The sequence below is a fragment of the Sminthopsis crassicaudata genome, chromosome 2, assembly GCF_048593235.1.
Source record: "Sminthopsis crassicaudata isolate SCR6 chromosome 2, ASM4859323v1, whole genome shotgun sequence".
Classification (NCBI taxonomy): domain Eukaryota; kingdom Metazoa; phylum Chordata; class Mammalia; order Dasyuromorphia; family Dasyuridae; genus Sminthopsis; species Sminthopsis crassicaudata.
In genome coordinates this window covers 336,479,087-336,503,936 of record NC_133618.1, presented here as the reverse complement: position 1 = coordinate 336,503,936, position 24,850 = coordinate 336,479,087, and the positions used below count along the sequence as shown (strand labels likewise).

General features: G+C 35.8%; 1 long non-coding RNA gene across 3 annotated transcripts in view; it reads left to right on the top strand.

Annotated features, from left to right (window-relative positions):
* Window positions 1-1,162: 1,162 nt before the first annotated feature.
* LOC141556402 (uncharacterized) overlaps window positions 1,163-24,850 on the top strand; it is a 44,033-nt gene continuing 20,345 nt past the window's right edge. For 2 of the 3 annotated variants that reach the window (XR_012486522.1, XR_012486523.1), the window contains exon 1: window positions 9,213-9,283. This is a non-coding gene — a long non-coding RNA (uncharacterized LOC141556402). Of the gene's footprint in view, window positions 1,207-9,212; window positions 9,284-24,850 lie in introns of those variants that run through there. The other variant, XR_012486524.1, reaches the window with a different exon arrangement.

Below are 24,850 nucleotides of genomic sequence, written 5' to 3'. Positions count from 1 at the left end.
CCTTTTTCATAGTGGTATTTCTGGGTGAAAGGGTATACACAGTTTTATAGTTCTTTGGGCACAGTTACAAATTGCTCTTCAGAATGGCTAGATCATTCTATAATACCACCATTAGTGCATTGGTGTCCCAATTTTTTCCACATCCCCTCCAACACTTGTCATTTTCCTTTTTGTCATATTATCTAATAAGATAAATATGAGGTGATGCTTGAACTATTTTAATGTGCATTTCTCTGATCAGTAGTGATTTAGAGCATTTTTCTTGATGTCTTATAAAATTTGCCTGTTCATATTCTTTGACTATTTGTCAATTAGAGAATTACTTGTATTCTTATAAATTTGACTCAGTTCTCTATGTATTTGTAAAATGAAGCCTTTACCAGAGAAATCTCCCCTTCTCCACTTTTCAGCTTTCTTTCTAATCTTGGCTGCATTGATTTTCTTTGTGCAAAACCTTTTAAATTTAATGTATTTATTCACTTTATGTCTCATATTTCATGTTTGGTCATAAATTATTTTCTTATCCATAGATCTGACAGGTAAAATTTTCCATGCTACCCTAATTTACTTATTATGTCATCCTTTAAATCTAAATCATTTTGACCTTTTCCTTGGTATACAGAATGAGATATTAGTCTATACCTAGTTTCTGCCAAACTCCTTGCCAGTTATCCCACCGATTTTTGTCAAATAGAAAGTTCTGTACCAAAAGCTTAGATCTTTGGGTCTATCAAACACTTTATTACTATCGTCATTTACTAGTGTATAAATAGTATACTTAATCAGTACCAGATTGTTTTGATAATTACTGCTTTGTAAAATACAGTTTTATATCTGGTTCTTCTGGGTCATCTTCCTTTACATTTTTTTTTCATTGAATCCCCTGATACATTTGACTTTTTCTTTTTCTAGAAAAATTTTGTTATTATTTTTTCTAGTTCAATAAAATTATTATTTTTTTGTAATTTGATTGGTATGGCATTGAATAAATAAATTTAGGTAGCATTTTCATTTTTATTAGGTCTAGTCTCCATATGAGCCAATTAATACTTCTCCAAATGTTTAGATTAGATTTTGTGTGGAAAGTATATTGTAATTATATTCATATATTCCCTGGGTTTATCTTGGTAGGTAAACTCATAAGTATTTTTATATTGTTTGCAGTTATTTCAAAATGGAATCTGTCTTTCTATCTGGATTCTGTTGGTAAGTTATAGAAATGTTGATGATTTATGTGAGTTTATTTCATATCCTGCAACTTTATTAGTTGATTCTCTAGGATTCTCTAACAAGAATCTGCCTAGTCTAATTCCTTCCATTTCTTTTTTCTTTTGTTACTGTTATAGCTGGCATTTTTAGTACATTATTGAATAATATTGGTGATAATGGCCAGTCTTACTTAACCCTGATTTTATTGGGAAGTTTATCCTATCACAAATAGCATTTGCTTATTATTTTAGATAGATATTACTTATCATTTTGAAGTGTATGGGGTGTTCAAGGAGGACTAGTGCCTCTGGTGGGAGGCCTTGCTGAGCCCTTTTCTGTCTGCTCTTCTACTTTTGGTGTATACTTTGTATTCAACTCTCACCTATGGTTCTAAAAAGCAAACCATCTTGGCAGACAAACTAAACTAGGTTAAGGGTAACAGATAGTTCTCATACCCGTTGTGAGTTAGGGGGGTATTTATCCCAAACATGTGAAGACTTTCCTCAGAAGCAGATGAGAACAATTTGTTCAAAGGCTGTGAAAAAGACTGAAGGTGACTCTATGAAGTGCTTAGAGTTTGGTCAAATATTGAAGACATCAAGGTCATCTATTGCTTTCCTGGTCATTACCAGTCATGCTGACTTTTGCCTTGCCACAAGATTTCAACGACTGGAAAAGAGTACTATTTTTTCTCACTTAAATTCAATCATATGAATTAAGGTACCACCCTTGTGATGTCATTGGTCCCCTTGGAAAATGAAGGATAAACAACAACTTATCATTTTAAGGAAATCTCTATTTATTTCCATGCTTTCTAGTTGTTGTTATTATTGTTGTGGGTTTTTTTTTTTAACAGTGAGTGTTATATTTTATCAAAAGTTTTTTTCTGCAATTATATTCTGTTTCTAAGATAAAGTTACTTAACTATCCTATTTCCTCTTCTGCTAATATGGGCAATTTATATTTATGTGAGTATTCATTTCACTTTATTGGCATATAAGTGGGTAAAATACAGATTGCTTTCATTTCATATTTATTGTTGGTGAATTCATCTTTTTCATTTTTGATATTGGTAATTTGATTTTCTTCTTTCTTTTTAAAAATCAAATTAACTAAAGGTTTATTTTATTGTTGTTGTTTTTCTTCATAAAATAAGCCTTAGTTTATTTATTAGTTAAATAGTTTGCTTTCAATTTTATTAAATCTCTGCTTTGACTTTCAGAATTTCTAATTTGGTGTCTAATTGAGAATTTTAAATTTGTTCTTTTCCTGATTTTTTAATTGACCACAAGGAGGCAGAGTTATATTCAGGCCCTCCACCCCAATTCTCTTTACTCTTCCATGGAGTGGAATGGGTCAGAAGATAGTGTAGAAAGTGTCCTCTAGTTTAGCCTGAATGATTCCACCCAAATGAATGGATCTACCTAAAGGATAACACCATTTGGGGCAGCTAGGTGGTGAAGTGGATGGAGCACCAGCTCTGAATTCAGGGGGACCCGAGTTCAAATCTGGTCTCAGATACTTAACACTTCCTAGCTGTGTGACCCTGGGCAAGTCACTTAACCCCAGCCCCAGGAAAAACAAACAAACAAACAAACAAATAAATAAATGGATAACACCATTTTCTCACAGTGCTAACCTAAGGACATAATTGAATACTGAAGTAACCACAGATCATGGTATCATTGATCTAGGGTTGCAAAGGATCTAAGAGGCCATTTAGTTTTATTTTAAAGGTGATTAAATAGAGGGTCAAAGAGGTTAAGTGATTTGCTTTAGTATTAAGGTGGGATCAGGAAAGGATTTGAAGGAAGTCAAAGAAGAAAGAAGGCAGAGATGAGGAAGAGAACAGTAGGCATGGGGAGCAGTTAGAGGAAATGCCCTGAATTGGGAGATTTTGTTGGGAGTGTCTTGTTGGTGGAAGACCAAGGAAGAAAGCCAGTGTCATTGAAATGCATGAGGAGGGAGTAAGGTGTGAGAAGGATTAGAAAGATTGGAGAAGGCCAGGTTGTAAAGAGCTTTGAAGATCAGAGGTTTTATTTTATTTTTTTTTTAAGTTTTATTCATATTTTGTTTTCCTATTACAAATATTTATAATTTCTCCTAATTTGTAAGAGGTCTCTTTAAATAAAGTAAAACTAGTAATACAGTGACCTCATCTGAAAGTATGCAGCATTTCACATCCGAAGCGCTATTTCTACTTCTTAAAACAACAACAACAACAAAAAAAAAAAACCCAGAAATCTATTTTCTTTCCTTCCTACTCTTACCTCACTGAAAAAAAACAAAAAACATTTTGTACTGTTTGCATTTTTGTTTTTCTTCCCAGGTTATTTTTACCTTCTGAATCCAATTCTTCCTTTGCAACAAGAAATTCGGTTCTGCACACATATATTGTATCTAGGATATACTGTAACATATTTAACATGTATAAAACTGCCTGCCATCTAGGAGAGGGGGTGGAGGGAGCGAAAGGAAAAGTCGGAACAGAAATGAGTACAAGGGATAATGTTGTAAAAAATTACTCATGCATGTGTACTATCAATAAAAAGTTAGAATTAAAAAAAATAAAATAAAATTCTATTTTAAAAAATAAAATAAATTAGTAAAAAATTTTGGGAACAAATATGCATAGTCAAACAAAATAAATTCTTTCAATGGTTATGTGGTTTAAAGATTTGATACATTCACATATAATTATATAGTATATGTAGTCTCATATATACACACTTATATATGTGTGTGCCTGCATTAGTATGTTTCATCATCAGAACTCTGGAATCATGAATGGTCATTGTATTGGTCATAGTTGTTTATCTTTATAATATTGTTCCTGGATAAAATTGTTCACTTGATTTTACTCATTTCATTCTTCATCAATTTATAAAAATCTTTTAAATATTTCCATAATATTGATATTGTTCAGTATAAATTGCTCCTTTGCTTATTTTACTCTGTCAGTTCATGTAAGTCCATGCCTTTTTGAAATCATCTATTTCCTCATTTCTTATAGCACAATAATATTCTTTCACATTTATGTTGGTGTTCCTTAATTGACGGACATCCCCTTAGTTTCCAGGGATTTTTTTGCCACCATAAAAAGAGATAATTAAATATTTTGGTATTTATTAGAGAAAGTAAAATTAAAATAGTTCATACTGATCAGAGTGCTAAGATGCTCACAAAAGGAAAATGGTAAATGTTGGAAACATTATGTGAAAACAGGCACATTGGTGTATTGTTGAACTTGTAAATGAGTACAACTATTCTGGATAGCAATTTGGAATTATAAGTAAAAACTTCTGAGCAATGTGTGACCTTTGATCATTATGCCATTTCTAGCCTGTACCCAAATAAAGGATTTTTATATTTGATCTTAGAGGAAACTACTGCAATTTATTGAATGAGGCAAAGAGTGGGAAATGGTGGGAGGTTAGGGATAGGAGGTGATATATTCAGATCCTTTCGGTGGAAAGATTAATTTAAAAGTTGAGTAGCCGGTGGATGGGAGAAGGGTGAGACTTGAGGCAGGAAGGCCAATTAGCAGGTATGAGATAGTCCAGATATGAGAAGGTAAGAGCCTAAAGCAAAGTGATATGAGTGTCATAAGAATGAAGAGGTGTTACAAAGGCAAAATCCATAAGATCCAAAAAATGGATATGGGCCAAGGGGCAGGGTGGTGAGGGAGAGGGAAGATGATACCTGGGAGGATGATAATGACCTGGATCAGTGACACCCAAACTCAGATTGAATGGGGATCACTCTACCATGTATAAGGATCCCTGCGGGCTGCATGTTGATTTAGTTTTAAATGTACTATTATCTACATTTTATTTTATTTGCAAGGCAATTGGGTTAAGTGACTTGTCCAAGGTCACACAACTAAGTGTTAAAATGTCTGAGGTTGGATTTGAACTCAGGTCCTCCTGACTTCAAGACCAGAGCTCTATGCACTGATTTATCTAGCTGCCCCAACAACATTTTTTTTTTTGGTATTTTTATTATTTCATTAAATATCTCCAAATCCAAATCCAAATTTCCAAATTAATTTGGTTTGGGCTGCACTCGGGAGTGTTGCAGCAGCATGTTTGATACTTCTGCCCTAGACAGTAAGTGGTAGGGAAGTTCAGAGGGGAAGGGGTTTTATTTTTTTTGGGGGGGGAAGGAAGATAATAAGTTTAGTTTTAAACATATTGAACTTAAGATTTCTAGAGGGGTTATGATGCCTTGGCAAGTAGGACTACTTCAGATGAGATGGGCGTGGGGAGAGGAAGGTAATAGCGAGATTAGGAGGAGAAAGAGGGATGAGAAGAGTAAACTCTTAGTAAATGGCCTTATTTTTTTCAGCGAAACATGAGGCAGGGTTCTCAGCTGAGAGAGTGATGGGAAGGGGGAATTACAGGAAGTTTGAGGAGGGATGAAAAAGTTTCAAAAACCAAGTTGGGACAGTGAGTTAATGAAAAAGGTGTTAAAAAGATTACCTTTTTAGCAGTGAGGCCCATTTGAGATTAAGGAACATAAATTTGTAGCATGGTTTTTTGAGTTTCCCCTACATGTGTATAGGAGTTAAGGCAGCAGCTGGTGGAAGTAATCTGAGGATGAGGCTCATGGAACTCAAGAGAGTTGGTTCAACAGAGTACCAAGATAGGGAAGAGAGCACATTGTAACTAGTGCCGGAATAATGGATAGTCTAGGACATAGTTTCTTTTAATTGTGGGTTGTGACTCTATATGGATGGAGTCTTGTAACTGAATGTGAGGGTCACAAAATTATTGTTTATTATCAGTAAATGTTTGATTTGCATATCTATTTTATATACTTACATACCTGGGGTTTCATAAGCCTTTCTTGGGTGAAAAAGCATTGTGAATGGAAAAGCCCTAGTATAGGAAAAAATTGAGGAATAGAGAGATCGGAGGTCATGGTGAGGACAAAACAGGGTTTGGTGTTTCAAGGCAGAAGGAGAGAAGGAATTACAACAGATTATAATCAGATAAATGTCAGAGATCATGAGTGTGGTAGTTGTACAGCAAGAATCAGAACCATCTAAGTGTGTTGTTGAGGTGAGGTAGAGGACTAGGTCATATGAAGTTGAGGAATTATGAAATTAGGATGTTTGAAGTAATATGTATATTGAATTCCCCAGGCAGAGGTGTGTTTGGAGCCAGCTCATATGGATTGCTATATTTTCAGTGTGATTATTTATATCTTGGAAAATGGCAAATGCTACAACTCAGGGATTGATTTGTTGTTTTATTGATTGTCAAGAAAATGATGTGATTATATTGAAATTGTATGAAAATAATGCAACTAAAGAATGACTTGTATTTTGGGGGGTAAACTTGACTCAGTTCCTTTTTATATGTTTGTACAACACGTATAAACTATGTCAATTTGCTTACTGTTTCAGAGGAGGGAGAAGGAGGGAAGGATAAAATTTGGAACTCAAAACTTTAAACAAAAGTTTAAGCATGCAATTGAGGAAAAATAGAATAGTTAAAAAAGAAAATAATAAAATTAAACTTAAAAGTGTGTTGTACATATGTTTTTTGGGAGGAAGCCAGTTGTTAAATAATTACTAGCATACCCTACATGTATGGAGAAAGGAGTTGGGAAGGAGAAGGACTGTGAGCCAAGCACTAATTCCTAGAAAAAAAGAAGGGGAGTTTCCCCGGAGGGTAGCAGACAAATAGTAACAGAATTTTGATTGGGTGATAGGTATGGATGGAGTAGATCTCAAAAGGGAAGGTGGAAGGGGGAAATCTGTAACTGACAATGGGGAAACAAGGAATATTTCAACTCTCTGAAACTGAAATTCATTACTGAAATGAGTGGCCCTCCAGGCTGTCTCATCAAGAGAGCCAGAAATGCACAGGATGGGAAAGGAATAGATGTAGGATGAAATCAAGTCTGTTTCCTGTGGTGCATTTAAAAAGCACAGAAGGGGTGGGGAATCTCAGAGCATTGGAAGGGGTTGGGTTTAGGGGAATGGGAATAAGAGATCAGGCAGTGGCATTGGTGTGTGTGTGTGTGTGGAAAATTTTGAATGATGACAGAGTCGGGATTTAGAATCATTGGGATGGAGAGGTATGACTGGGTGGGAATTTATTAATCACTGAGGAATGAGTTTAAGTCAATTATCAACATCCCTAGATAACAGTTTAGCTTTAGGGTGACGTCTTTTGGGTGAGGGGGACCAGTTGGGGCAAATTGAAGGAATGGCAGTCTTCCTAGGACTAGAGGAAGGAATTCTCCCAAAGGCAGGAGATGGGTGCATAATGAAACAGAGCTTCTTCATCATCAACCTCTCTAGATTTCCTGCTTAAAACTCTGATGTGGTTTGCTGTCTTTATTTTTAAATTGAATGAAACTGTATATAGTCAAGTGGGTAGTACAATGGATTAGCAGACCACTTTACTACTTAGTGGGGGACCCTGGGCAAAACAGCCCAGAACAACTCTATTGAAAGCCAGGGATGTTTCCCATTCAAGTGGAGGGTCTTGCTAATGTGAAAGTTGGTATATGACAAGCCTTGCTATCCCTGAGGCCTCCTAGGTGCCATACCACCCATACAAAACTATAGAATGAAAAAGATAGAAGAGACCTTTTAAAATAACTTTATCCATGTTACTTTTTGCTGATCCCTAAATTTCCTAATCAGTTTTCCTCATCTGTTAAATGAAGTTGTTTGACTAAGGGATTTCAGGAGTCTCTTCCAATTCTAATATCTGTGACCCTATGCTATAGAATTTCTCATATCCCATTTCACAGGTGAAGAAACTGAGGTGAAATGACTTACTTGATATAGAGATCTCATCCCTACAGGTTGACATTGATCCATTAATCAGAAATTAGAGATTTAACTGATTAGTAAACAGCATTTAGGACTACGTATTGGTATCTTGGCTTCCTTCCCCAGTTCAGTCTCCTGTAATGCTTCAGAAGAACTCATTTCCTTATAGGAAGAGAATGTACTTAGGTAGGTGTCCCTTCTAGTGTGGTGGCAGCTAGGTGGCTCAGCCAATAGATTGCTGGATTCTTCCTGAGTTCAGATCTGTCCTCAGACACTTCCTAGCTGAGTGACCCTGAGCAAGTCACGGCTTGTCTCAGTTTCCTCATCTGTAAAATGATCTGGAAAAGGATATGGCAAACCACTCCGTTAAGTTTTTCAAGAAAACTCCAAATAGGGTCATGAAGAGTGACACAAGCAAAAAATGACTGAACAAGAACCCTTCTAGTCTCTTCTTTACTGGTTGTTATCATGAAAATCAGTAGAGTTTCTGTAAGGGTAACACTTTATAATGATTAATTTACCTTCACTTTCCTTTGGTGAGGTGAGTAGATACTCTGAGATTTTTCTCCCCATTTTAAAGAAGGAAAAAACAAGAACAAGAAGGGTAAATGGAAGCCCAGCTTTGTAATTCATTCCTTAATTTTCCAGGCCCCTCTTTAGCTGATCGATTTTTAAATTAGAAATAATAGTATTTTGTAGCAGGGGTGATGACATGATTAATGAATGATTATAAACTATTTAGAAATTCTGGGCCTTTATAATTATTAAGTTGTTTACTCCCCAATTTCTGATAAATTGTATACATAGTTATTTGAATTATTTTCCTATTACCTCCTTTTACCACCCTTTACCCCCTTATCCATTTAGTCATTCGTTCATTCATCCATTAATGTAAATTCTTGGATTAAAAGGAAAATGACCCCATGGCAGGTTTAAGAGCATCCAACCACTGAATTGGAGAAAGAATGGAAGGGAGAATCACCCAGGCCCCTTAAGAGGTTAAAAGCAGTCTGCTCAAATTCTCCACTTAATTGTCTCAAGCTGGGGAAATGGGCTGAGGGGATGGAAGGGGGTGGGGCGGGGTGTGATTCATTAATTGGCCCAAGATGGGGGTTTGTCATTCCAGGCCCTGTTATCCCCTTTCCTGTCCAGAGTACTTGCAGCCTTGGCCCAGGGACACATGGGGATGCGGGTGGGGGTTGGGAGTGGGGGGGGCTACTCTCTCCCTGAGAAGTTCTGGAGCTGGTTAAGTCTGAGCCCACACAGAGCACTTAGGCTGGGGTAAGAGAAAATGCTTTGGTTCTTCCTTTCCTCCCTCTCCCCACCCCCTTCCTGTGGCTTTGAATTGTTTGTAGCATTATCTGAATCTTTGTGGTTCCCTATGTACATGGAATGAGAAAAACAATCTTCCAACCACAGGCTGAAGGGGCCTTGTTTTCTGTCCACAGTTTGGGTTGATTTCAGTCTCTTTTCTTTAAAGTTCTGTGCAAATCGATTGATGGAAAGACTAATAATGAAGGGAAAAGCCAATGCCTTTCTCTTCTTAAAAAATGTATTGAAGAGTCACCAAATACTAATAAGTAGGACACTGAAGGGCAACACAGGAAAATCACTAAAACAGAAAGATCCTGGATCTGAGGTCAGATGACCTGAATTCTAGATCTCCTGCCCTTTTTTTACCATGGTCTTGGACAAGTTACTTAAGTATTGAAATTAATTTCCATTTCCTCATCTATATGAAAGATAGAGAGAAAGACACATTTATTAAGTACCTACAATGTTCCATGCACTGTGCTAACTCAATGTGCCTCTCATTTGTAAAATGAGTGGTTAGACAAAATGATTTTTAAAGTTCCTTCGGTTCTAAACTTCTGTGAGTATCTTAGAAAGCAAAAAAACGTCAGAGCTCAATTTAAATTTCTTTTCCAAAACTAATGAAGACAGCAATACAGTTAGCAGGATCTCTGTTTTGAAAATTTAACTGGAATCTAAAACGGGATTGCAGTTGACACACAGGATTAACAATGTCAGCTGACTCCCCTGAAGCCAGTCAGAACATCTGTACTTTCATTCCTCCTTAGCCATACACAGGAGTGGTTATGTCCCCAGTCTGCTGATCTGTAATATGTAACTCTGAAATTCCTCTCCCCAACTCTTAGCCTCCATCCTGTCTTTCCTTGTGTTTCATCTGCTTTTCCCTCCTGTTCTCTACCCTGGCCAGAGCTCGAAGGCCATCCCTTTGGTCTGGCCTCCCTTGGTTAATCAGTTGAACTTTTTACTCTGACCTCTGCCCTTGAGTCCCTTGCCTCCTAGTCCCACTGGAGAAAGTCTTACCACTGTGCTGACTGGGACCCACTGCTCATTTGTGTTATATAAGCTCTCCCTGCTGCTCACCAGTTCTTTCACTCATTTATGACTGAATTCTCTTCAATTCCCTTCAGTGTTTGTTCCAAATTTCTTTTCAACTCACCTCGACTCCACCTCCTCTCAAGCAGCAGAAGATCTTGCCTTATAACTCACTGACAAATTCCAGGCTATTCTTTTTGAGCTCCCTAAACCTATATTTTAAATTACCTCCATATAATCCCTTACTGTCTTTCAGGCTCAGAGAAAAGGGGGCCTTTCCCTTTGTAAATATCTGATTCCATTTTCTTCAATTTTCTTTGTATGTTCCTCCTATCATCTCTTTTCTTTCCCAATTTTTAATCTCCTCTTGTTCACTAGCGCGTTCCCTTCTGTTTATTGAGGTAGTTAGTGGAGAAAGTACTAGGTTTGGAGTGAGAAATATTTGAGCTCAAATCCTGCCAGAGAAACTCCTTAGTTATGTGATGTTACTAAATTTCTTTCAGTTTCAGTTTCTTCATCTATAAAATGGGAATAATAATAGCACATCACTATGGCTGTTGTGAGAATCAATTGAGATGATATAGTATAATCCCAAGTTATTTTATTCTCATTTCAATGATACTGAACCCCCTTCTGCCAAAGTATGCTTTGCATACATTGTTGTCTATTCCCTTATTTCTATTTTTTTCAGCCCTATTATGCTTATACTTCAGCTCAGTTCTGCCCATTACTTCCATTAGGCCTTCTGGAAAGCCTATTTCATAACTAGCAAGCTTCCTAAATTCCTTTTCTTCATCCTTCCATCTTTTGGTACTCATTGAAACCTGGCCCCCTACACCTCCCTGAGGAAACAGCAACCCAGTCCAACCTTTTGGGAATTAACTCAAATTTTTCTCTTATAGCCATTCATTTACTGGTTTACTCCTCCAAATTTATCATTCCTTCTGTGTCTCACTATCTCCCTCCTTCCTCATTGAGTTCACTTCCTTGTTCACAATTGTCTTTTCTGCCCCATCTCTTGCCCTCATCATAAGGATATCAACATATATTTTTTCATTTTTTTCCTTCCCTTCCTCCTTTTCTCCCTCCCTTCCTCCTTTTTTCCCTCCCTCTCTCCTCTCTCCCTTCCTTCCTTCCTTCCTTCCTTCCTTCCTCCCTCCCTCCCTCCCTCCCTCCCTCCCTCCCTCCCTCCCTTCCTTCCTTCCTTCCTTCCTTCCTTCCTTCCTTCCTTCCTTCCTTCCTTCCTTCCTTCCTTCCTTCCTTCCTTCCTTCCTTCCTTCCTTCCTTCCTTCCTTCCTCCCTTCTTTCCTTCCTTCCTTCCTCCCTCTCTCTTTCTTCCTTCTTTCCTCCCTCCCTCCTTCCCTTTCTTCTTCATTTCCTCCCTTCCTTTTTTCCTCCTTTCCTTCCTTTCTCCCTTCCTTTTTTCTTTCTTTCACTTAATAATATTTTATTTTTCCAATTACATGTAAAGATAGTTTTCAGTATTCTTTTTGGTAAGATTTTGAGTTTCAAATTTTTTTCTTCCTCTCTCTTTTATCTTTCCCATCTCCAAAACAGCAAGCAATCTGATATAGGTTATACATGTACAAACATTTAAAACATATTTCCATATTAGTCAAATTGTAAAAGAAAAATCAGAACAAAAGGGAAAAATCATGAGAAAGAAAAAAACAAAAAACAAGAAATGAAAAAAGTACACTTTGATCCATATTCAGTTTCCATAGTTCTTTCTCTGGATGCCGATAGCATTTTCCATCTCAGGTCTATTGGAATTGTCTTGGAGAACTGTATTTCTGAGAAGAGCTAAATCTGTCATGTGGACCATTACACAATCTTGCTGTTACTGTATTCAGTGTTCTGGTTCTGCTCACCTTCACTCAGCATCATGCCACAAACATCTTGATGTTCCTTCACATATCATAACTTTATAGATTGGTTGCTGATCTCATCTTCCATTCCACTCTATTCTACAAAGAAGGATGAGCATAACCTTGATCTTGCCCTCATCCACAAGGATTCCATTTTCATGTCTATTAATTCAGAAATTCCTTTAGCCAATCATAATAATTTGTAATTCCATTTTCTCCTTTGCCTAAATACTCTTAACTTTCTTCATTATCCTCAACATGACCTCTAATTTCTCTCATTATTCAGGTCCTGTCTATATTCTCCCTTTGTAATCTTCACTCCTTTGGCAAATCAGTTCAGCTCTATACTGTCTTCTATACTTGAATTCTTTGTTCTTTAGTATGCCTTGCCAAATTTCAACGTGGAATTACTACTACCATCTGCTTCCTTTGTTCCAACTCACATACAGGATATAGGATAGGGATAGAGATTGAACTCATGATTTAATTGATATTGGGAACTCTCTGGGGAGGAAACTCCTGCTACCAATACACTAGCACCTTCCTATAATTTATGGTTTTAGAGAATTACTAATAGCTGGGATTGACAAATTACTTCTTGAGGACCAAGTCTACCCCAATACCTGTTTTTATAGGAAGTAAGGATGACTTTTATATTTTTAAATACAATAAAATTTTATATAAAAATGAAAAAAAATTCTTAGCTCTCAGAATTACAAAAGAGTTTATTTTCTAGGTCCAGATCTAGTTTGATACTTACTACCCATAGGACCAGCCCATGGATTATAGGAGTGAGGAAGATCTGAGTTCAAATGCAACCTGACATTCACTAGCTGTGTGACCCTAAACACGTTATTTAACTCTTTATGTCTCAGTTCCTCATCTGTAAAATGAGCAGGAGAAGGAAATGGCAAACCACTTCATTATCTCTACTAGAAAAACCTCAAATGGAGTTATAAGCACAACTGACAAACTTTAAAACATTCACTTCAAAAAGTATTTTGGACATTTTTTTAACTTCTATTTAGTCTGTAAGTCTTATTTTCATCGAGAGTATGACAAATTCTGATTAATATGTTGATATACTAAGAAGCAGAATTATTCCAGAATGATAGAAATTTCCAAACAGAAACAAAATGCTGCAACTTTTTCTGATGCAATTAAGTATTAAAAAAAGAAGATGAATTTTATCTAAGAGATGGAGATAAACAGGCTCCAGTAGCCTGGGAACTCACGGGATTTCTAAATCTTATTGAAAAATGTTGGATCATAATCAAGGTGAGACTTGGAAAAATGAACCATTTTTCAAAGGTCAAAGATATATTTAATGACTAATGTGCTAAAAATATGGTTTTGTGATGAGTAATTCAAGAATGTGTCAAAATCTTGTGAAATCAGTGCAAAATTTGTATAAAACAAACATCTGCAGCAAAAAGAAGATATAGCATGCTAACATTTTAACAAATGTAGAAAGTTGTTGGGCTTACTACATGTCTAATTTAATTATATTATTTTATCCCAGTTTATATATATGTGTGTGTGTGTGTGTGAATATACATATATATATATATATATATATATATATATATATATATATATATATATATATATATATATATATATATATATATATATATCCTCCCCTTCTCAGCTAATGTTTTTGGGAGAAGTAATTTATTTATATTAGGTGTTTCTATTTCTTTTATTCCAACTCTTCTAAATCCTCTCCATTCTGACTCTTGATCTCATCATTACATTAAAATTACTCTGAAATTATCAAGGAGCTCTTAATTTTGAATTCTGGTTGACTTTTTCTTAATCTTTATTTTTCTTGACCATTTTGCAGCATTTGATACTGTTGATCACTGTTTTAACAGTCAACAAGCATTTATTAGGTACCTACTAAATTGATGCAAAAAAAGCAAAATAAACAAAATCCCTGCTCATAGGGAAGCTCATAATCTAATGGGAGAAACAATATGCAAACAACTATTTATAAGAAAAGAAGAAGAATAAATTGGAGATAATAGAAGGAAGGCACTAACATAAAGGGGGATACAGTAAGACTTTTTTGTAGAAGGTAGGATTTTAGTTACAACTTGAGTGAAGCCAGGAAAGAGAATCCAGGAAGCATAGAAGAAGAGAGAGAGAATTCTAAGAATGGGGGGCAGCTAGTGAAAATGGATTATCTGGATTAAAAGATGGATTATCTTATTCCATGAACAGCAAATAAACCAATGTCACTAGATCTCAGAGTATGGAGCCTTGAAGGATACCTAAGGTTAGGGAAATGAGAAACAAGATGGTACAGTAAATGATACAGTATAAAAGAGCATATAGGCAATCGGGAGGTTCATGGGAGCCAAGGAGGTGAGAACATTAAGATTAAAGTGTGTCAAAAACTCTAAGGAAGGTCAAAGAGAATTAAAAGTTTAGAACAGAGCAGATTAATGGTAGGTTTATGAGTCAGATGACAAGGGGTAAAGAATAAAGAATTAATTTACCAAGAGGGAGCTTCCAGAGGAAAAAAAGAGTGAACGATTAAGGAAACAAGTTTTCGAGTTGACCTAGGCAAAAAAAGAATCAATTCTTCCTTAAAGATTGAACAGAGGAGGAAAGGAGCAAAGAGATTCTCAGGTGTAGAATAGGAGAGAAAAATGAAACTCATGGTATCTAGCCTTGATTTTCTCAGTTGAGTAGGAGGTGAGATTTTTTGCTGATAGAAGGGAAATGTGGGTTCATTGAGAGCTTGAGGTAAGGGAAAGTTAAGAAAAACTGATACAGATATTTTGATAGTCAGAGAACAAGTCAAGACTATAAGCAGAGAAAGTAGATTGTAGGGACAACCAGGATAAATCTGAACAATTCAGGATTTTTGCAGGGTATAAATGGCAGAAATCAGTTCATTATCAAGTAGTTATTAAGAATCTATTATATACCAGATACCATGCTAGGCTGTGGGGATGCAAATGCAAAGAATAAAACAAACCCTACTAATGATGAGCTTACATCCTGTTCTAATGGGAACAGCATATATGTGTATGTGTGTGTATGTTTATATATACATACATACACACAGAATAAGTATAAAGTGAATAAATACAAAAAAGGAGTTTTAAAGGCTCAAAAGAGGATTTATGTTTTATAATGGAGGCAATAGAAAAAACTAGGGAATTATATGGTCAGATATACCCTTAAGGAAAATTACATTGGTAGTGTTAGTTAGTGGAGTGGTGAGAGACTTGAATCAGTAAGACTAATATTCTTGCAATACTCTAGGGGAGGTGATGAAGGCCTGAACTAAAGAAAGTATTTAAGAGTCAAGGGAATATTTTTTTAAAAATGAGGAGTCTTATTAGCTCCACATGGTTGTTGTTTTTACTCCCTAAGACTACCTAATTGCTATCTTTAAGGCTACGAATATCCAACTCAAGATCACTGTTTGCTCACCTTTTTTTCAGGAAAGGAGACACAAACTGGAGGAGGCAGTCTGATTTCAAATTTTCTAAAACAGTGTATGTGGTCATACTCATTTGAACATTTTTAAATTTCTTCTGGCTTTACCCAGGCCCAAGCTGGCATCCCTCATTCACTTCTCAGTGTTATCCCAGTAAGGAAAATAGTTAAATTTCACTAAATTTTAGTGAGAATAGAAGCTCTCTCCTTTTAAACTGACAAAGACCCCAGCCCCTACCACTACTTCTGTAGTGGTGTTCTCTGGCTCATTTTTTGTTTTTCATAATTCTAGAATCTCTAAGATTCTGGGAAGACTCAAGCATTGTCAGCCTAAATTGTCTCTCTAGTGCCCTATATCAAAGAGACTCAAGAATGTTCATGTAGAATAATTACCAGTGGCTTTTCAAATGCAATTGTTTAAAAGTCACAAACTGGCCATTAAGTATGCTACAAATGAAGTCTTCAGGCTTATACTTCACAGCTGTAATAGAGATCATTTGTTACAACTCTCTTCTCCTACACAGAGTAATACAAATTTAACAAATAGTAACTTATAATATTTATCATCCTTAGGGTACGATCCTTACCTCTCCAGAACACATTTGTATCTATCTCTAGTCACTGACTTCTCACAGACAATAATCCCTTGGGGCTCCTCTTCCTCCACATTACACTTACCCCACTTTAGCCATGAACCCAAACCTGCCAACTAATGCCAAATGTCTTAAGTCAGACTTGACTCAGGTTGGTCTGGTGGTTCAGGTTAGGGATCAGAACAACATGAGTCATTCAAAGACTATCTTAATTGGAAATCCTCCTGAGTGAGTTTTAAAGGGATGTTGTGTTGTTATTGTTGTTGTTGTTTCTTTCTCATTTAAAAGGAAGTATCTCATGATAAATGGGACACAGGTATTAGCAAGGACACAAACATTCAAGTTAAGGTGAAAGATTAGAGTAAGAAGGAGAGATGGGAGGTAGCTGACATGGCTGGCATTTGAGACACTTGAGATGGCTGTTTCAACGGCTGTTTCCCAGTAACCTGATGGAGCAGCCTGAGGCCATGTCTGGAGAAGACTGGTGATTTCAGACTTTTCCCTGAGAGACAGTTGATAAAAGTAGGTGATGTACTTGTTTTTCCACCCTCCTTTTCTCCCTCTGTATGGAGGAGTTTTTCTGGTCTTTAAAGTTTGTTTACAATCTCTATTTAATTACTTTGACCATTAGCATAGGTAAAGTTTCGATTGATCATAATTGCTTCTTGATTTGCATATTTCCTTATTTGTGAATAGGAGGTTACAAAGAGACAGAAATAGTGAGGCACACTAGGCTGAGTGACAGGCAGACATATAGAGAACAGATACTCTCTTTGAATTGTTGGGGAGGAGTTCTTTTTGATTGGGAGCTCTGAGATTGGGAATAATCAGTTGAACGGACAACCTATAGACCTTGTCCATCAGCACATAGATCTTGGAAAGCTGTTGCATATGTTCAACAAGCTGGGCCCAGAAAAGCAAGATGAATTGTCTCTGGGAAATTTCAAAGGTCTTTTAATGGCTCCAAACATCTTCCTAAGATAAATGTCCATTTAAGAAAAATAGCAGTGACCTACTGGTATTGTTTGATATGTCACAGGACACTGCAATCCCAAGAAATTGATAATGAATGTAACTCAGAGGGCACTGGGAGGTATACATAAATGTGAACCAGAGTAAAAGATTTTGTTGTTAGAAAACATTGTATAACAATAAGATGGTGATGGAGTTGGCTTTTTTCAACAATGAATTGAAGACAAGTCGAATAGACTTGTGAATGAAAGAGCCACCCACATCCAGAGAGAGAACTATGAAAATTGAATGTGGATTGAAGCATAATATTTGCACTTTTTTTTTGGTTGTTGTTTGCTTGTGTGTTTTTTTCCTTTGATCAGATTTTTCTTGCATAGCACGATGAATATGGAAATATGTTTAGAAAAATTGCACATATTTAACTATATTGGATTGCTTGTTGTCTTGGAGAAGGAGGAAACGGGGAGAGAAGGAGAAAACTATGGAACACATGGTTTTGCAAAGGTGAATGTTGAAATCTATGTTTGCATGTATTTGGAAAAATAAAATACTGTTGAAAAAAGTTTAAAAAAGATTTTGTTGTTCGGTCATATTTAGTTCTGTGGGACCCCTTTGGGTCAAGCTCTCAGTGAACCCACATTGGGGGTTCAGTAGAGAAACTGAAATGATTTGCCATTTCCTCCTCTAGCTCATTTACAGATGAGGAAACAGAGGCAAACGGTGTTAAATGGCTTGCCCAGGGTCATATTTAAGCCCCTCTCTCCCTGATTCTAGGCCTGGTTCTCTATCCACTGTGCCACTTAGTTGCTTCAGAGTTAAAAGATGTCATCCAAGAAGCAAAAAAATAAAACGGAATGGTCATATGATGAAATAAAAGATTAACAAATTGATTGACATCTTCACTAATAAACTCTTAATGTCAAGGGAAAGCAAAAAAGAATCCTAGGATAAAAATATATTTCAATTATGTAATTGAATTCATGTGGCTGGCATGCAAATAGATTTTATGATGTATCTTACCACTTTGAAACACAAATGCCCTGTTGCTAGAAAGCTTCTAGGGAAGTCATCCTTTAGGATAAGCTAAGAATCCCCAGTCTAACGAGACGAGTCCTGATCACACTGCACCTTGGCAATCTATGGTGGTCTGGAATAGGATTACAGGATTTAAATCTGGAAGGAATCCTAGAGAATATCTAGTTCTAAATTCTCATCTTTCAATTGAGAAAGCTGAGACCCCGACAAAGTTGAACAATGTGGCCTAAGTCATATTGGTAGGAAGTGGTTGAGCCAGGATTTAAACTCAGGCCTGAAAACTTTTCATTGAATGTATTTTACCAGCACCCTTCTTACCTCCTCCATAAATTTTATTGATACTTTTTTATATCATAATTATTCATTAATGAACTCAATCTCCATATCTTGAAATTCAATCCCCTGTTAAAACAAAAAATAGCAATTAAGTAAAAATATCAGAAACATTGACTATATCTGACAGTGTGTACAATATAAAGGAGGATCTTAAGTTTCATTATCTATTCTTGGAATCGTTGTTGGTTTTTTGATAATTCAGAGTTTAACTTCCTTTCCATTTGCATTGTTGTAGTCATTATGTACACTGTTCCTTTGGTTCTACTTATTTCACCAGGTATTTGACTCTTGATAAGTTTGCCAATATCAACTTTTTGCTTCCATGAATACTGTTCTTTGTAAATTTAAAAGGCTGAAAAATCCATTTTTGCTTTACATGGATGTCATTTATTTCAGGAATAAGACATGATGTTTCTATTTTTTAGAAGGATTTGGGCAGTCAGAGGGTTCTATGATGGGATGCCATATCTTGCTACTTCCATCCTGTGCTAAAATTTCTCTCTCCACATGGTCAATATAGAAATAAATTATGCTTTGCAACCAAAAGTAGAGAAGCTCTATACCACCAATTAAAACAAGACCTGGAACTCACAGTGGCTCAGATTATGAGCTTCTTATTAAACATTTTGTACTTAAATTGAATAAAGTAGGAAAAAACATTAGACTACATAAGTAAGATCTAAATAACATCCTTTATAAATATGAAGTGGAGGTAATAAATATACTTAAGGGATTAGGTCTAGTGGATAGAATGTTGGAAGAACTATGGACAGGAGTTCACAATATTGTATAAAGGACAGCAACAGAAAACATTCCAAAGAAAAAGGAAGAGTAAGAAAGCAAAATGACTGATGAGGCTTTGCAAATAATTGAAGAAAGAAGAAAGTGGAAATGGAAAAGGGTAAGGCACAGATAACTCCTAATTAATTTTTAGTAACTGGGGCTGTTTTTAAAGATTGGCTGCTAAGACTTGGGAGGCTAGACTCTTCAGAGAAGCTGACTCTTTGCCTGATCTATAAATGGGATCTGAAAGATAAGCTTGACCCTTTTTGGATGTCACTTCACTTTCCTTGTTCAGAAGATAATCTTGGAGAGCAGATCGGTTGAGTCTGTGCTGTGTACAGAGGACCTAGTAATTGCTTCCTTGGACAAGAATCCATGAGAATTAGAATTATAGATTTGTTTCTAGCAAAAGGTGAGAGATTGAAGTCCCTGAGAAGAGATCCTTCTCAGGCAAAGAGATAGTAGTAGACAGAGCATTTGATAAAATTCTCTGAGAATCCCATTATAGAAGATATTCCTCAGCATGTAATTCATCTCCATTATGTTTTGGTATCTTTATCCATTTATCTACCTACCTACATACCTATGTATCTGTTTATCTATCTGTCTGTCTATCTGTCTACCTCTCTGTTTGTCTATTGTGGGGAATACTTTATGACTTTTCCGTGTGTGTGTGTGTGTGTGTGTGTGTGTGTGTGTGTAAAATAAAGACTCTATAATACAAAGACTCTATAATCCAATATACACTTATACAAAATGCTTATACAGGAATCTCATTGTCCACTTTAGGAAACCTAGAAACAATTTATTGATAAACTTTATTTTGGAGTTTTTCCCAAAGCAAATTCCAAGGTTGGGGAAAATTATAAGCCAACAACCAAATATGATCTTTTGGAGTAATCCCTTAAACTCAAACCTGGTCCATGTGAGTTCAGGATTTTGGAGGGTTATGGTCCCATGGGTTACAAAGGAAATGAGATTTTTTAGTAGACTAGGGATTCTTAACCTTTTTTGTGCCATGGCCTCCATGGGCAATCTATTAAACTTATGGACTCCTCAGAATAATGCTTCCTGCTTCCATTCACAATTGGAGGAAATGCTAAATTTCTGTTAAAGGTTAGTGAAAATAAAGATATAAATTTCCCCCCTTTAAGTTCCTGCATCTAAGATTTAAAATCACTGCAGCAGAGTTTAAGTGGAAATATATTTTAGGCATAAGGGTAATGTACTCTGTGTACAGAAGTATAGGAAGAAATCAGAATCTAACAAATGGTCCAATTTGGTTGGAATATAGAGTTTATGAAGGAGATTAATGTGAAATTAGACTGACAAAGAAGATTGGAGCCAGAATGTGGAAGATTTTAAAATTCAGAAGTAGAAATGTATTTATTTATATGAGATCATATTTGTAAAGAGCTTAGCAGTGTCTGGCATGTAGTAGACACTTAATACATGCTTATTCCTCTCCATTTATTTGTTTGTTAAGCCATTGAAAGGTTTTGAGCAGGTATGGTGAGTCATGATATCCTCCCTAGCTTTCTTTCTGCCACTTAAAGTCTTAATGACCTTAAAACCTTCCTTTTCCCTTCTGTACTTCTGAAATTGTTCTCTAGGCACTCAATGACAACACAAGCTTTTCTTGTCTCATATCTTATGATGATATGAGAGAGGTATCTTGGTATAGTGGATAAATAGCCAGTCTTGGAATGAGAATGACCTCTTAATTGTATTATCCTTCTTTCCCTCTTCACTCATAGCTCTCTGAGATGGGAAAACCCATAGTAGGTGTCTGTATTGATAGAAAGGGTTCTGTATACCAATTAAAACACAGTTCTGTTTTTTTTTTTTAAAGGTTATCAGCTATATAATGTAGTTATTCTATCCAGCTTAATCACTTCCCAATCCCAACTTTTGGTATCCTCCCCTCCCCAACAACCAGTATATTTTCACTACCAACCTCAGAGTTAATGTTTTGGATTCTGATAAAGAATGTAATTGGAGTCTTCTTGGAATGGAGAAGACCAAATCCTCCTCTTCTAATTTTATAAAAAGTTTGAATTTGTCATTCAAGATTGCTTCACAATGAATTCACTTACCTTTCCTGTTTGTGGAACAATAAGTCTTTGAATGCCATCTTCTTCTTGTAGAAGGTCCAGACTGAGGTATGCTGAGTCTTCCTGGTTACCTGGAAAGTAGATCTTTCCTACTCCTCTATTTCTGATGGAAAATCCTATTTTTCTCTCTGGATTTTTGTTTCCTCCTTCCCTTTCCCTATCTCCTAAACTAAATTTTCAGCCAATCTTTTTAATTTGAAGGGAGAGCATGGCACAATTTTAAATCTCTTTGCTTAATCTAGTATGGCAGCTTTTATTAGTAAGCAAAAATTAACTCTTAGTACAAAGATAACAGTTGATTTACGGGCCATAAATATAAATGTAAATTCTGACATATGTAATTCTCAACAGAACAGGACTGTGAGAGAAGGTGAATTAAGAGACCACCCCTTTACAAAAGTGAGATTTATGTTATCCCGACCAATACTACATTCTCCACATATATTAGAGGCAGCTAGGTAGCATGAGGGATAGAGTGTCAGGAAGACCTGAGTTCAAATTTAGCCTTAGACACTAGCTATATGGTTCTAGGCAACTTCTATCTGTCTTAGTTGTAAGTTGTTTCAATTGTTTTCTCAATTATAAAATGGGGATAATAACAACACCTACCTCTCTACATTTTATGGGAATCAAATGAGATAATATTTAGAAAGCACCTAACACAGTGCCTGGCAGATAATAGGCTTGATACAAATGCTTATTCTCTTCCCTCTGTCACATATACATACAGATCTGAACTTAGAATTGGGAAGGCTTGGGTTCAGATTCTACCTGATATTTGCTATCTATATGATTGTAGCCGAATCAATTAACTTTTCTGAATTTTAGGCTTACTTATCAAGTAAGATTAACTTACCAAGTTATGGATAGTTGAAATTTGAGATTGTGGAAAGGATTCTGTATCAATGAAATTGCAAATGATGTATTTGTATATTGTGATCTATCTATTATTTGTTTCTATAGTGTAACTCCAAGTAGAGATCATTTGCTGGATTTGGAGTTAGAAAGACCTTAGATCCTGACTCTGACACTTACTATGTGCCCCCTGAGGATTTAACTTTTGCAGTCCCAGCCAATTCAGTCATAGATTGGATGTAGTTGTGTTGAGGGAAGGAATCACCATTTTATTCATGCATTATTACATGGAGTTCTTGCAGAGAAGGGGTTCTTTAAGGAAGAGTTGCTGAGTACCAGTATAGTGCCTCTTTTGTGCTATTGATTCAAAACAGGTAGGGCAGCAACAAGATTATGTGATGATCAGCTCTGATGGATATGACTCTTTTCAACAATGAGGTGATTCAGGCCAATTCCAATAGACTTGTGGTGGAGAGAGCCTTCTGTACCCAGAGAGAGGATTGTGGGGACTGAATGAGGATCACCACATAGAATTTTCAACTTTTTTGTTGTTATGTTTGTTTTTTCCTCTCACTTTTCCCCTCTTTGATCTGATTTTTTTTCTGTAGCATGATAAATGGAAATATGTATAGGAGAATTACACATATTAAACATGAATTGTTTGCTATCTAGGGGAGGGCAGTGGGGGAAAGGGGGGAACAAAAATTTGTTACACAAGGTTTTGCAAGAGTAAATGTTGAAAACTATCTTTGCTTATATTTTGAAAATAAAGAGCTATTATTAAATAATTTATTTTAAAAGCTATTATTTTATTTAAAATAATTAATTTATTTAAAAAAAAACAGGTAGGAGGTTGTGTGTTCTGATCTCCCTTTCCATCTTTAATAAGAAGTAGAGATTATATCATTGTCATCAGGCATTTTCTGTTCCATAGTCTTAGATGTATGCACCATTAAAGAATAAATGGGTCCTTTAAAGGGGGCATATTCCTCCTTCCAACTAACATTTATGCAGAATCTTAATGTTTGTAAAGTACTTTACGTGCATCTTAATGGAATTTGATAACAAATCGATAGGGTAGGTCTTATGGATATTATGATTCCTATTTTACAGACAATAAAACTGAGGCTCATAGACCTTCAGTGATTTGCTACTGATTATAAAGCTACTATGTGTCATAGGCTAGTAGTGAACCCAGTCCTGTGTTACCGAAATAACTCAGTTCATATGGATTCATTGTTCAGTGCCTCCTTTGAAGACATGGCAATTGACTCAATGACCTTGAAAAGTTCTTGTCATTCAGCTGAGGACAGATGATATCACAACCCAATGATGAAGGAAGGCAGACTCAGGCTCAAAGGACAAGCATTGGAGTCTGAACAGGGTCAGCTAGACTCATTGACTTCCTACTGACTCCAGATCTGAACCTCTGAAAAATTGTTAAAAAGAGCAATTAAAATGATCAAGGGCTCAGAATGGCTTCCATATGAGGACAGACTAAAACAATCAGGTTGCTTCAGAGAGGAAAAGACAGACCAAGAAAGGGATGTGATTGGGGTTTATAAAATTATAAAGACCATCCCCCAATCCTAGAATACTGGAAGTGGGAAGTGAGTTGAGGGGGGAGATTTGGTAATTGAAAGAAAAAGAGAAATAAAAGGAAATGCTACTGTAAAATATCATAAATGTGCAACTCATTATCCCCAAGAAACTGAGTGGCTTCAAAAATAGATGCAGATTTGAGAAGTTCTGAATTACATAAATTCATGGATTATTGACTCACAAGTGGTTGTTAAAAAAGAGGAAGTTAAGGGAATTTTCCTAATTGTTTGTGGTCACTATCAAAATGTTAATTTCCAAACTATCTCAGTTTTATGAGCCAGTTCTAAAAGTAGTCTTTGTGTTTTTCTCTCTTGTCCCCTTTAAAGTAATTTTCTTTTTCTTTTGTTTGTGTTCTGCTTTAAGTTATTGTTGATATTTTCTGTTTCTTATATCACAAGAGTATTGCATGTATCCTTTCCATTCTCTCTTCCATATGATAGTTATTTTTTAAGAGGGAAAACAAGTTAACAAAAATGATTGATACATTGAAAAATATAAAAAATATGCAGTATGTAATACCTGTAGTATTATATATGTAATATGTGATACATATAATATTGCAGTATTACATCCTTTTCCACAAAAGAATAGGTTGAAGGTATCTTTTCATATCACTTCATTTTAAAATCCCACTTGAGCTGTATAATTTTCTCACATTTACTTTTGATTTTTTAGTTCTTTCCCTTTACATTATTGTAGATGATGTATATATTATTTTATTGACTCTGCATGTTTCAATCTTCATTAGTTCAAACTAATCTTTCTATGCTTTTCTATATTTGTCACATACATAATTTTTTTTTAAATTCACGCACCACAATTGGCTTATTCATGCCCCAACTGAGTGGCATCCTATCATAAAAATATTGCTATAATATTTTGGAATAG